This window comes from Mus musculus, chromosome 1 (genome assembly GCF_000001635.26).
Source record: "Mus musculus strain C57BL/6J chromosome 1, GRCm38.p6 C57BL/6J".
NCBI classification, from domain to species: Eukaryota; Metazoa; Chordata; class Mammalia; order Rodentia; family Muridae; genus Mus; species Mus musculus.
In genome coordinates this window covers 160,778,009-160,792,376 of record NC_000067.6, presented here as the reverse complement: position 1 = coordinate 160,792,376, position 14,368 = coordinate 160,778,009, and the positions used below count along the sequence as shown (strand labels likewise).

At 38.2% G+C, this 14,368-nt stretch overlaps 1 protein-coding gene and 1 long non-coding RNA gene across 9 annotated transcripts in view; one reads left to right on the top strand and one right to left on the bottom strand.

Moving 5' to 3' along the window:
• Gm37083 overlaps positions 1–482 on the bottom strand; it is a 41,598-nt gene extending 41,116 nt beyond the window's left edge. For all 4 annotated transcript variants that reach the window (XR_003948752.1, XR_003948750.1, XR_003948749.1 and 1 more), the window contains exon 1: positions 64–482. This is a non-coding gene — a long non-coding RNA (predicted gene, 37083). The remainder of the gene's footprint in view (positions 1–63) is intronic.
• Positions 1–14,368, top strand: part of Rabgap1l (RAB GTPase activating protein 1-like) — a 574,303-nt gene that overhangs the window by 1,100 nt on the left and 558,835 nt on the right. The gene's annotated exons all lie outside the window — the stretch shown is intronic.

Below are 14,368 nucleotides of genomic sequence, written 5' to 3'. Positions count from 1 at the left end.
CTGGGCTCGCAGTCCCAGCAACCCCGAGTCCGGGGGGGCGTGTGGACAGGTTTATTTTCTTACCCACTTGAAAGCGTCGGTTGGATCCCGTGTCCTTCCCTCGCTCTTCCCTTTCCTCCGCCCCGCGCACTTTGCTCCGTTCCTGCTGGCGATGCTTGTGGTTTTGCTGTCTGGGATAGGCTGTTTTTTGGGCAGATCTCTACCTGCCAGGAATGCCCCGCTTCAAAGTTGACCGCGTGGGCCCCGACAGACACTCATCCACACCCACGCGCATGTTGTCCTCCGTGTCCTGATAACTGAGTCAAAGTTTCTGAGACCGAGCTGGTACTTTGCTCGGATCGCCAACGGTGCAGGGCTGGGCAGTGCGTCAGCATGTGGAAAGGGGCCACTGGCCATTGGGGAGGTGGCCAGGAGCAAGGAAGGCTGAACTGAGAAGTTCATTTGTGGTCTCAAGACAGTTTCGTTCAGGTGCTTATATATTCTTTTTGGACTTCTCAGAGTTGGTTATATCAGAAAAAGACTCGAATTTAGGCGATCGTTTTTTCAGAACCGATGGTATGCAAATTAAATGAACCGCTAACCTTTAATGGTAAGGGCTTGCTTGACCTGCTTAGTGCTGTTTGGAAACAGATGTCAAAGCATGCATTTTTTTTTCCAATGGACAGTTTAGATGATTTTAATGCATCTAAATTTTCTTGTGTATGAGAAGAGGTAGATAGTTGACTGTCACAATTCAGAGAACACAATTTCCTGAAAACCTTAAGACTTTTCTTGTAGTAGTGTTTACATTTGGCAGCCGCTGCACTTCTGTAGAATGTCCAGTAATCGTGATCAGGAGGTACAGACATGAAGTTTGTAGTCAAATTGGAAGTGGATTCTATTCGTGGAAAATACTAGTTTACAAGCTGCCTGGAAAGGGAAATTGGCCTGTGATTCATTGTCTTAGTTGTGTTCTCTATATGAAACTGACACTGAGGTTGAAAGGAGAAAGGCTAGATGAATTTAATATAGTATATGTTACTACAAAATGTACTTCTTGGGAAGCTAGCTAAGACTTTGAGTTAGATTGATGACCATATTAAATTAGTTCAAGATGTACTCTTAATATACTAAACCACCTGGGGAGAAATAGATGTGATTGTTCAGGGCTTATCTGTGAGCATGTTGGAAAGCTTAATTTGTGCTCTGGGAAGCTGCAAATAAGGTAGGAAGCTCCAATATTATTGAGGAAAATAGCAAATATACAAACAAGTGCAAAAGGTATGGCTGTAGACCTATGGCAGTTTTCTTTCTTTCCTTCTTTTTAAAACATTGGATGGGAAGTTCTGTATATTATGTTTGTGTTGTTCTGAGAATTTTTGCTTGTTTGATCATTCCCTCATGATTTATATCATTAGGGTGTTCTAAAAAATATTTGAAAAGTTGTATTATTTTTGTTGGGGTATTTATTTATTTTTTAAAGATTTATTTGATTTTATGTGTTTTATCTCCACACAAGTCTGTGCACCCCCTCTGTGCCTGGTGCCAGAGGAGACCAGAAGAGGGCATCAGATACCCTGGAACTGGAGTTACAGACAGTTGTTAGCAGCCATGTATGTCCTAGAATTAAAACCAGGTCCTCTGAAGGAACATCTAGTGCTCTTAAACCACTGAGCTGTCTTTGCCTTATTTACTTATTTTTTGAGACAGAGTCTTATATGGTAGCTCTGACTGACCTGAACTTACTATATAGCCCACACTGACCTTAAACTTATAGCAGGCCTTCTGCCTCAGCCTTCTAAATACATATTAGGATTATGGACATGAACCAAGCCCAACTATATTTGTCATTGACTTACAAAGTATTATTAAGCAAGTGAAACAAGAGTTTTCATTTCTGTCAGCTCATTAGTTCTGAATTTGTGACTTTTGAAAAACTTTGCTTTGCCTGAAACTTGACATGGTTTAATTGCTGTATATTTATTTGAACTCTCAGATACTGCAGTGAGGCTGAAAGTCTTAGGTCTGGGGGAGTAGTGAAAAGTGGAAATTCTGTAGTTCCAAGTACAAATATTATATGGGAGAGATTAACAGATTTGCATACTGACTCTGAAGGAAGGAACAGTTAGGTGTATAAAGTTCTTGCACTGGCGGTATAGAACTGGGAGTCTGTTTCAGCCTACCATTTTCTTTTTAAAAATTCTTGATAATTTATTATTATTTATTTATTGTTTATGTGCCTTGCCTGCATGCATGTGTACCATGTGTGTGTTCTTGGTGCCCCTGGAGGTCAGAAGACGGCATCACATCCTCTGTATCTGGAGTTAAAGATGGTTGTGAACTGCCATGTGGGTGCCTGGACCTTTGTAAGAGCAACATGTGCTCTTAACTGTTGAGCGAACTCTCCAGCCCCCAGCCACCATTCTTTAAGTTGTATGGAGATGAGGGCTTCAGGAGATTGAAGTCAAACAATAGGGTAGCCTTTGGGAGTCCCAGCACAGAGCTCTTCTCCTGCCCCTATGTCTTATAGGTTTCAATCAGTTTTTGCATGTTTATAACAGCTTTTAAACATTATTTTAAACATTTAATTTAACATTTAAACATTTTAATGATATTTATTATAAAATGTATTGCCAGAAAACAAAACAAAACAAAACAACAAGAAAAACATCAGACACTGAAATTAACCAGACCCAAAGTATAACTCTTGTCTCATATAAATGATTTAGTTCCAGAGTTTGAGATACAAAGACTGAACATAGGACTTTTAAATTTTTTTCCTAGTCTTTCTCAGACAAGATCTTGCTGTATAACCTATCCTGGGCTCCAGTGCGTATGAACTTAGTCTGAACTCGTGATCCTCTTTGCTTCTTGATAGCTGGGATTTCACCACTATGCCTGGCCAACCCAGGGATTTCTTTAGTTTTAAGCTATTTGTCATGACAAATGGAAACAGAAAAGAAAGAGTTGAACCCAAGTAACGAAGACATACTCATTAATTCTTTTTAAAAAAGACTTAATTAAATTTTTCTTTAAAAAGTTTGCTTATTTTGTGTGTGTTTACATGTCTGTCTGTGTATACCACATGTGTTTCTGGTACCCTTGGAGTTCAAAAGAGGGTATTGGATTCCTTAGAATTGGATTATGGGTGGTTATAAGCCATGGGTGCTGGAAATAAATTGTTTTTAACTCCCGAGCCACCTCTCCAGCCTGATATACTCATTTTTTGACTTGACTGCTGTCTTTTAAGAGTAGACAGGAGTTTTGTCTTTATAGTTAATATTTAAATTGGGTATATGTATGTGGACATTAATGCTATGTGGACATTAGTTACTAAGAATTAATGAATTTAAGCAGACTTATATCTCGACATTTTAATTTTTATATTTCATTACTTTCTATATTGCTTATTCAGCCAACAAGATGCCATAATTGTTTAGATATAGAAATTTCATGCTTATGCTCATTCATTATGGGTTATTTTCTTCTTCTTTTTAAAAAAATATATAGGTTTTGGGAATTTTCCTAGGAAACATGTAGATATAGTTTTAGTTGATTTAGAGTTAGATTTGGGATAAGATTATTAGTGTGCTTGAAATTTTGAGCCTTCTTATTTTCTAAATAGTCGTAAAAATAGAAAACACACTTTTATAAATACTCATGAAAAATCTAGCTACAGGCAGTGTTGTTGTGATAGACATAGTACAGCCAAAAATACATTTAGGAAACTTCTTTGCTCCTTATCCAGTTTAGCATGCTTAAGTAGAACATCAGAAAAGTATTTCAACAAAACCAGTTTTTCTCAGAGTATGAAGTCTAAACAGTAGTTTGTGAACTATGCTGTCCCTTGCCTATTTTAAGTGCAGCAAGTACTATAAGTCTTTAAGAGCAAATTAAGTTAAAAACAAAACTAATTCTAATGGAGAATTCTTAGTAATAGAAGTTCCATTGGAAGATGCAAGCTTGTGTTAAGAATTTTGGGGAAATTAGGAATAAGATATTTGCTTTTTTTAATTGCACTGTTTCTAAACCACATACCTCCTTCCCATAGTTTGTCTTACAGAGATATCATTAGGTGTCTTAGCTGTCTTGTTACTTTCTGTTTTGAAAGGAGATATGAATTGTTATGAGACTATAGCCAAGAATAAGATTTGCATACATAGATACTGGAGATCATTGTACTGAACATTTAGTAAACTGTTTTGACTGTACTCCACTGGATGAAATACTGAATATCTTCTTCATGTTCTCTCCCTCTCCCTCCCCCTCTCTCTTTTGAAATAATAGTTTTGTGAAATACTCTTTATCTTTTCAGGACTGTGCTGATTGGCTGCTGACTTGGAACAGAAATTTCACATATCTCGTTCTACCTAGCTCTGTGTTCAGTGATATTGTTATAGTGTTGTTTGAGTGGTCATAGCAGGATTATTTATACCAGGGACAACCAGAAAATAGAATAATTTGAGCTTTGTAGCCAGTTGTTAAATGTAAAGCACATTACTGGCTATAAACACTTTGAAATATTCTTTTCATGTCATTTATGAGAAGATGTTTCCAATTAATTTTATACTCAGGTAAAGATTACCAGTCTCCTTTAAAACAAGCAATACCCCCACGAACATCCAAAACAAATGAACAGACACAAACAGACAGACATACAAACTAGTTGAGCATACTTTTCTAACCTGCAGATGAATATACAAAAATCTAAAGTCCAAAATCATATGGGTAGTTGTTGGCAAAGTCAGGGTTCTATATTGGATCTCACTATTTCTGTCTTTGTCTGCCTCATAGAGACAAACTTTCACATAGCCTCACTCACCTCTCAAGTGCTAAGATCACAGACACGCATCAATACCCTACCTGGTTAGCCAGTGGGCTTCTGTCCTTTCCTAACCCAAGCTGTTCATTTAATTCAGTTCTGGCATTCGGTTAAGCAGTCTGAGTAGAGATGAATGAGGCATGTTCTTTGACCTTGAAGCCTTCTTGCTTATATGGAAGATTAAATATGGGAACACAGATAACACATGGCAGAAAGAATTGAGTGGTAAAGAGATTAGAGAGGTGAGAAAGATTACTGTAGTTGTAAGGATAGGGGAAACAGGATGTTTTAACTATGCTTAGAAGAACAGGTAGCATTTTGAACTTGTGGACATAAGATGACTAGTTTGGAGAGAAAGGCCGTACTGGGCCATGAGCCATGGTGATCAGAAGCTTTGAGGTGTGTGCAGGCAAGAGTAATGAAAGAGCTAGGTGAGAGGCAGTCACCCTCAGATGGTTAAGAGCCCAGGGAGTTTTCTTTCTACTTTTCAGTTTATCTTTTAGTTTTAAATCTAGAGTCATCTAGTACTCCTTAGCATAAAACAAGCTTTATATGCTGTGCTCCTGATTAAAACATGACCCGGAGTGAGGGTAAGTACATTTGCAGTAAAAGTTGAAGAGAGAAATTGTAAGTTAGAGAAAAACACCTTGAGTATATCGATTCTCAATGTGATAGAAAGAGAAAATCTTTTGTTTTTAAGAAGATATTAGTGCTTTTCTTTCATTTTGCTTAATTCAGTAGATAGCATCAAATTGGCTATACCAGAGCAGGAAATAATTGTGTTTACAAAGATCTTCTAGAATGTGGTTTCTAAGTGACTGGGTCTTACGTTTTTGAGGCTGTTCTGGTTCAGGCAGAAAGGTAGTTTTTGAGCTACTAGCTTCAGAACTTAGAGCAGCAAGGTAGACATTTCATACTAAATCCAGATTCGAGGGATTGGTGGGGGTGAGTAAGGGTGTGTGTGTGTGTGTGTATACATGTGCATGTATGTATGTGTATTTTCATGTGTTCATATGCATGGGTTTATGTGTGTAGCAGTCAAAGGTTGATGTTAGGTATCTTCTCGGATGGCTTTGCTTTCCACCGTATGTATTGAGGCAGGGTCTCCTGAACCCAGAGCTTGTTGATTGTTCTAGTCTAGCTGTCCAGCTTGTTCCAAGGCTTCCTTGCCTTTATATCTGACCTCTTGGGGTTACAGACGGGCTTGACGATTATTTGGGTACTGGGGGCCTCATGTTTTTATAGCACTTATATTACCTACTGAGTCATCTCTTCAAGCCTTAGGGCTTGACTCTTAATCCCAAAAGCTTTCTTGGATTTCAGTATTATTGGACAACTGGTATGATTGACCATGTTCTGAAGTGTGTTTGGAACATACCTTGTTCTGCAGGGACACTGGTGGCTAGAAAGGAAGATAAATGGCAGTAAGTTCTGTTTGTTTACTAGACTGAAACACTGGTGGCAGTTCTCGAGCTTTTCTGTCTGCTCATTTCACACTTAAGCTTCTAACTAAAATCCTGCGCAGTTTGAAGGAGGCTTCCTTTTCTTTGACCCTCCAGTCTGTAAAGGTAAAAGTCCTCTTTCATGTTGCCTAGGTAACAGCACACACACAGACTTTGATAGCTCAGCACTGAAGTGTGTGGAAAATTTTGGAAATCTTGGTAATGAAGTTGCTATAGTAAATAACTACTTGGTTGGTAAAACACAAGAGTTTTTGGGATGAGCTGTGGTTCCAAAATAAATATGAATTGTGTCATTGCTAAAGTGTTTTTCTCATTTACTTAAGCTTCTGATGTGCTAACTACTTTGTCATGTCATTTTAGACCATTGCAGCAGTCCCATGAACCTTGTTCTACAAGGTAGACAGCACACCCGAAAAAGCGCAGTGAGAATTTAGATGCAGCATGCCAGCATTCTTCATATAAATTGAATAGCTACTTAAGTGGCCATAATCTTTTTTGCTTTATGAGACATAATAGCTTTTACTAATTGAGATTCTGAAACAGTTCAATCAGTTCTAAGTGTGTACACGTGATATTAGTTTTTGGAATTTGTGGTGAAAATATGGGCTTCTTGGTAGACAACTAAAAATAATTGGTTTGGCTACTTAATAAAACACGAAGGGAGTTTTGAATGCCAGACTCCTGGGGAAGAAACTCATTACAAGGAAAGTGTAGAATTCATTCATATATCAGTGAAACATTTCTCAACGTCATCTCTCCTGTACACATGTATGTGTCACTATGCCCACACTTTAGACTTACTTTTACATGTTATACAAACAGCAAACACAACTTTTTATAAAAGCATTCAGATATGTGGTTTTCAATTTTAAAGTTTAAAAGACATAAAACCCCAACTTTTGATAAGCCATATTGTAGAGTGTTTATTGTATACTTTAAAATGCTTTTGCCATTTTGAGGCCCTCTATTAATTTTAAAAAATGTAAATGGTTCTGAGAGTGGTTACTAAATGCACTTAAGCACACATGTATATATATATGTATGTGTGTATAATATATTGACAGACAGGACCTTACTTTATAGGCCATATTGGCCTCAGACACTTTAGCCTTCTGCCTCAGCCTCTTGTGTATGGGGATTACAGGTGCATCCATGACTCTTGGCTCTGTGTTATGTTAATCTGTTTATTTCTCTGTGATTAAGTATTTTATTTTTCTTGGTATGCTGTGATTATACTGTACTCATAAATTAATGAAAAATCAACTATTGGCTAGAATCAATTCATGTATTGGCAGACAGTATGAATGCTGAGGTTTGTATAGAGTTATTTAGTAATTTAGCAGCTGTTTGGAACAGGCTTCATCAATCTTTTCTCATAGAAAGATATACAGTCGCTCATTTTAAATCCCTGTCATATTTGTCTCACTTTTACTAGTCATGCTTAGGATAGTATTTTGCTTTGCTTTTGATCTGTTGGAAAGAAACATCATTAAGTGACAGTGAAGAGTAATTTAGACAATGTCTTTTTTCCCTCAACCTTTTACACTTTAATACCTAAACACTACACTTGACCTTAGCCAAAAGGATGAGGAACAATCCACTTCCATATGGAGAATCAGGCTAATAGTAGCTTCCTAGCAAGATTGATGGAAAGATAGAATTGGATATTATTATTTAAATCTTAGTTCACTTATTGGCTATACTGGTTAGTTTTTATTGTCAGCTAGACACAAGCTAGTCACCTGGGCCATGAGATTGGCCTGTGGCCATTTTCTTGATTAATGATTGATATGGGAGGGCCCAGCCCACTGTGGGCAGTGCAGCTCCTGTGTCTGTGGTCCTGGGTTGAGCCTAAGTGAGAGAACAAGCCAGTAAGCAACTTTCCTCCATGTCGTCTGCTTTAGAATTTTCCTTTGATTTGCTGCCTGGGCTTCCCTCCATGATGGGCTGTAATATGTAGGATGAAAGAGAATTTTTTCTTTCCACATTGCTTTTTTTTTTTTTTAAACTTTCATTCTTCTGACATGCTTTGCATCTCCATTGTGGTTTCCTCTCCTTCCACTCCTCCCAGTCCCTCCCTGCACCTCCTTTCTCCTCCAGATCAACTCCTCCGTTTCTCTTAAACCACCACCACCACCACCACCACCACCACCACCACCCGGTCTCTTAGGGATAGCTATCGAACATAGCCTAACAAGATACAGTTAGCCTGGGCACAAGCCCTTATATCATGCCTGGATATGTCATCCCAGTAGGAGGAAAAGGGTCCCAAGTGCAGGCAAAAGGCTGAGACACCACCCACTCCATTGTTGGTGTTCCACAAGAACACCAAGCTACACAACCATAAGATATATGCAGAGGACCTAGCTCAGACCCTCACAGGGTCTGTGTTTGTCACTTCAGTTTCTATAAGCCTATGAGCCCTGTTAAGTTGATTCTGTGGGCCATGATCTTGTGGTGTCCTTGAACCCCTGGCTTCTACAATCCTTTCTCCCTGTCTTCTGTGGAGTTCCTTTGGCTCTGCCCTCCCACATTGCCTTTTATCACAGAACATTTGCTCATAACTAGTGATTTTAAAGAAACCCTGCATGAGTTATACGGCTTAGTTTTCATTGACTCTAGGCATCTTAGTTTTCCTTTAAAGTTCTGAAATGTCCATTTCTTGTCAACATTGTCATTAGTTTTGATATATAAAACATATTTTCCCTGGTGCATTTGGTATTTTGAACAATAAATTTACCATCTTTACTATTTGAAGATAAAAAGATAATCTAACTATAACTCATAGAAATGAGATTGTTAATATATTAATTGCTCTTTTTTAGTATGAATTTCATTACCTTTTTGTACTTTTTCCATTGAGTTTTTTTTTTAAACTTCAGCAGTTTTTTTTTTTTAAAGCTTTTTTGGTATTATTTTGCTTTAAAAAAGGTAAAAATAGCACCCTTTACTGATAGGTGTTTGAAAACATAGCAGATGTTTTCAAACCTAGCACTAGAGAGGCAGAAGCAAGAGAATTGGACAACATAATCTGTAGAGTGAGTTCTAGGCTAGCTAGGGCCACATTGAAAGACCATGTCCTAAAAGAACAAAGTAAAGCAAAGGACAGTGTTTCTTTTTTGTTCTTCTGTATATAAAAATAACAAGCCAGCATTATTTATATCAGGGTAGTTATTATATAAGATACTATACATTATATAACTAATCTTTTTTCCTAGATTTATTTATTTTACGAGTATGAATGTTTTTCCTGCATGTACGCATGCACAGCATGTGTGTTCCTGGTGCTAACAGAGGTCAGATCCCCCAGATTGGAATTACAAATGGCTGTGAGCATCCATGTGGGTGCTGGGAACCAAAGCCAGGTTTTCTGCAAGAGCAGTAAGTGTTCTAATCTCTGAGCCATCTTATAAGTAAGTGTATGCACTGGGCGTGGTGGCGCACACCTTTAGTCCCAGTACTCGGGAGGCAGAGGCAGGCGGATTTCTGAGTTCGAGGCCAGCCTGATCTACAGAGTGAGTTCCAGGACAGCCAGGGCTACACAGAGAAACCCTGTCTCGAAAATCAAAAAAAAAAAATTTGTAGTATTTTGAATTCCTTCTTTTCTGCAATGAAGAGGATATTAGGTGACCTATAAGATATTTTTATCATCAATCTCTTCTTTGTGTGTGTGTCTAATTACATTTTTAAAAAAAGATTTATTTATTAAAAATATCTAAGCACACTGTAGCTGTCTTTGGATGCACCAGAAGAGGGCGTCAGATCTCATTACAGATGGTTGTAAGCCATCATGTGGTTGCTGGGATTTGAACTCAGGACCTCTGGAAGATCAGTCAGTGCTCTCAACCGCTGAGCCATCTCTCCAGCTCCCTAATTACATTTTTTATTGTTAGACAATCTCCATGACTTTTGTTTTCTTTTTTAAAGATTTATTTAAAATTTTTATATTTATATAAGTCCACTGTAGCTGTCTTCAGACACTCCAGAAAAGGGAATCTGGTCCCATTACAGATGGTTGTGAGCCACCATTTGGTTGCTGGGATTTGAACTCAGGACCTCTGGAAGAGCAGTCAGTGCTCTTAACCACGGAGCCATCATTCCAGCTAGACTCTTTGTTTTCTTAAAAACAATCCCCAGCAACCTCAGCAATCTCTTCTTACAGATAAGTAAGGTCAGAATAGAGGAAGAGCTGAAGATGACATCAGTCACATTAGTCTTATGTCTTGATTTTGTGTGGATTGACAGGCAGCAGCTACTGTGATGACAAGTAATAGATTGAAAGTGATTGTAAAATTCGTTAATGTTTTCCTATTTCTAAGCAGTCTTCAAAGAAAATCACATATGAGCATGACTCCTGGCACTCCAGCCCAATAGCTGTGCCATTTAAATGGATTTGTGTCTTCATCAACAAGGAAATGGTAGTTTCTGAGATTAGTAGAGACGTACTTGATTTGTTCTGCAACCTCTGGCATAAAGGAGTTTGTTTTTTCTACCAGTTTGTCTTTGATTGGCTTCATGTAATCTTTGATAAATATCTCACAGAGTTCTTTTGTAAAACTGGTTCCTAATAATATCAATACCAGTGATTATTGTACTTTGGGCCCCAGGACCTTCAGTGGAGGCGTTTCTACCAATGAGAGTCATCAGTGGTGCCTTCTTCCTACAGGTGCCTTCTCCACCTCCAGGCGTATGCTGTTGGCAGTCTCTAGACTCTCATTTCAGAGGTTTTGTGTTTGATAAGATCTAGGTAGATAATCCTGATGGTGTCTGGAAAGACCGAGGTGACAGCAACACTAACTTGGCGCAAAGCTGCCTATTGCTTTCTGAGTATGGCTCGGGGGTGGGTTGGAGTAATCGAGGAGGAAAGGGTTCTTGGTGTGTGTGTGTGTGTATGTGTACAGTTTTTTCTGATACCCTTTTTTATGAAATTGGTTCTTGGGTGATTTTATCTCCATGACCCTTTCTTTTCTCCAATATATATATATATATATTATCATTCTTACCCCCTACCAGTCCCCTTTCTAGATTTATGACTTTTGGTTTTGATCCAGTTAGTTTAGCCAAAGCCATCTGTGTAACCATTGAATTGGAATCTGTTGGGGTCATCAGAGGCCATGTAACAGAACTCAGTGTCTTCCCTTTCTCCCAACTCTGTCATTAGCAAATAGTTTAACACTACGGCTAGGGTGCCCTGATCCTGTTCTCTATCCATGGCTTGCTGTTGACATCCCCATTCATATGCAGACCTAGTGTAGCAACCCAGAGTTGCCCTGAATTCATGAATGTAGTGGCTGTGTTGTGTTTAGAAATTACTTTCTTAGCTGCTTCTTTTGTTTTTATTTGAAAGGACTACATTCTGATTTTCTTTCTTTCTTTTTCCTGTTTATTTATTCACTTTACACCCTGATCTCTGTTTCCTCCCTGGTCCCCCTCACACAACTCCTTTTCCCAGTCCCCTCTCCTTCTCCTCTGAGAGGTTGGAGATGCTGCCTGGATATCCCCCCACCTTGGCTTATACCCAGTTAGGGTAACAGGATCAATAAACAGCTTTAGGGACAGCCCCCTTCAGTTATTGGGGACACACATGAAGACCAAGCAAGCACATCTGCTATATATGAATGGGGAGGCCTTGGTCCAGCCCTTGTGTTCTTTGGTTGGTGCTTCAGTCTCTGAGAGCCTTCAAGGGTCCAGGTTAATTGACTCTGTTGGTCTTCTGTGGAGTCCCTATCACCTCAGGGTCCTCAGTCCTTCCTCCTGTTCTTCCATAAGAGTCTTTATTTTTTCTGTATTGTTTTTCATATTGTCTGTACCAATTTATATTTTACTCATAGTACTCAAAGGCTCCTTTTCTTCTATACCTTTACTAACAATGTTTTGATAATACAGCTACTCTAATAGGGGTGAGATGATATCTTATTGTGGTTTTGATTTATGTTTGATTTATGATATTAAGCAACTTTATACATACCTGTTGTCTGTTTTTATATGTTCTGTGAAAAAGTGTCTGCTTAGAGTTTTCATTTTTTAAATTGGTATTTTTTTGGGCATGTTAGTGTGTGTTGTGAATATTTTGGATATCAATCGCTATATGATATTTGGTTTACAGATATTCTGTAGGCTATCCTTTTAAATGTCAGGGTAGAAGTTTTTTAGTTTAATGTAGCCCCTTGTTTAGGTTTGCCTTTGTTGCCTGAACTTTAGCTGTGATATCCGTCAACATTGCTGTCTATGACAGTAGAAGAAGCTTTTTTTTCACCCTAGGGGTTTTATAGTTATAGTGGATATTTTTAGTTCTTTAATACTTTTTAACAGTCACCATTCTTTAAATATAAGGTTTCTTGTACTTATACTGAATAAAAGTATATAGTTGTCTGCATTTTTAACTAAATGCAGATCTTCCCCCCACCCCCTTTAGTTAAAAATACATTTTGGGAGCTGTACAGGTGGTTCAGTGGTTAGGAGCACTGGTTACTTTCCCTGATGAAAAGCTTTGGTTTGCAGTACCTACATGATGGCTCAGAACCATCTCTAACGCCATTCACAGGAGAGCCAGTGCTCTTTCTTGGCCTCTACAGACACCAGGTATATGGATGGTGCAAAGCCATATATGTAGAGAAAACATACATACATGTAAAATAAATAAAGCAAGATAAAATAAATTTTGGGGTGCAGGTGGGTGAAATAGCTTAATGTTGTTATATGCTTGGTACTTTAATACTTTCCTTATGAGCACTCCCTTAAGTTAGATTTCCTGAGTGTGCTTCTTTTAGAAAAAAGTTAATATCATGAATTTCAAAGGTCATTTTAATTTTATGAAGTATTAGAGCTTCATGGATTTCTAAACAGTTGATTTCATTCTCTGTCACTTTTTTATCCTTAAACATTTATTAATGAGGCAGTATATGGATTTTGTGGTAGGGAAGCAGAGATGAAAGACTGATGGCAAGCTGACATTTATGTGGGGGAAACTGCAGTGTAGCAAGGGTGAAGTGTCTTTCATTAATACTTCAGAGGGGCATGTACCCTTATCTGGGTGCCAGGTAAGGCTCCTTGAAGTTTTAGAGTTGAATTTAAAGAAGGCAAGAAAAATTAGTTTGGTAGTGATACAGAAGTTTGAAGTAGTATATCTGTTCATCTAGACTTGGCAGCAGCTCTTCATCTTTCAGAAACAGTGCAAAAGCCCCAGAGAGGTATTTAAAAACCTGAATACAAATGAAATCTTCAGGTCTTTCCCTGAGAGTGTGCTTATTTTCATTTTGTCCATGATGCTTGTTGTTTTTAAGGTCATATGCTAGAAAGAGGGATAATTTAGAAGCAGTCAGATGTTGCCTTAAAGATTGCACAAAATCCAGTCTTGTGATGGGCACTAATAGCACAATCCCATTTTACTTTAGGAGTAATAGAAGCAGTGATTTTAAGTCTTACATACTGACTATTGATGATATTGATGGTATGGACTATGGTGTCTGTGTTTAACAGCATCAGTATAATAATTGGGCAGGTTGAAACACGCTTGTGGGTATATTCTTTTCTGAAGGGACTTTATGATGATGATTCCTTGCTGTTTTGGTGTCTTTAAAAAAGTACTTGTAGTTTTTCTGAATAAAAAAGAACTCTGGCTGAAGGACCCACTTTAGAGAGATTATTTATTTATTTATACATTTTAATGGCTTGTTTTTGTTTTATGTGCACTGGTGTTTTGCCTATTTGTATATCTGTGTGAGAGTTTCAGATCTTGGAGTTACAGACAGTTGTGAGCTGCCATGTATTTGCTGGCAATTGCACCTAAGTCCTCTGGAAGAGGCATTCAGTGCTCTCAACCACTGATGTCTTCCAGCCCCTGAGAAATTATTTAATTTTCGTTATATTTTAATTTGTTATATATTTGTGTGTGCGTGAGCAATGTTGTACATGTGGAGGTCTAAGGACAACTTGGAGCAGTCAGTTCTCTTGTTCCACCATGTGCATCCTGAGTATTGAACTCATGTTGTCAGGCTTGGTGGCAGATGCTTTTACCCATTAAGCCATCTCACTAGCCTCTGGAGGAATAATTTAGAGCAGTCATATTGGCTTATTTAATTTTCCTGTTTTGCTCAGGGTTGTT